Consider the following 205-nt stretch of genomic DNA (forward strand, 5'->3'; position numbering starts at 1 on the left):
AAAGCAAACCAGAACTATGGAGACATCTGGGGAAACCAAACACGAGGAGCCAGGGAGAGACGAGGTAGGCAGACAACAGCATGAGAAGACAGCAAAGACAAGGAACCAATAAGCAGTGACAGCAGAGGGAGGAATAGCTGACTGAGACAAAGGCAGGGTTAACGAGCTGACAAGGAGCAGGTGTGAGAGGAGACAACGAGGAAGC

This window comes from Cyprinodon variegatus, unplaced genomic scaffold (assembly GCF_000732505.1).
Source record: "Cyprinodon variegatus isolate N-32 unplaced genomic scaffold, C_variegatus-1.0 Scaffold1201, whole genome shotgun sequence".
In the NCBI taxonomy this organism is placed as follows: domain Eukaryota; kingdom Metazoa; phylum Chordata; class Actinopteri; order Cyprinodontiformes; family Cyprinodontidae; genus Cyprinodon; species Cyprinodon variegatus.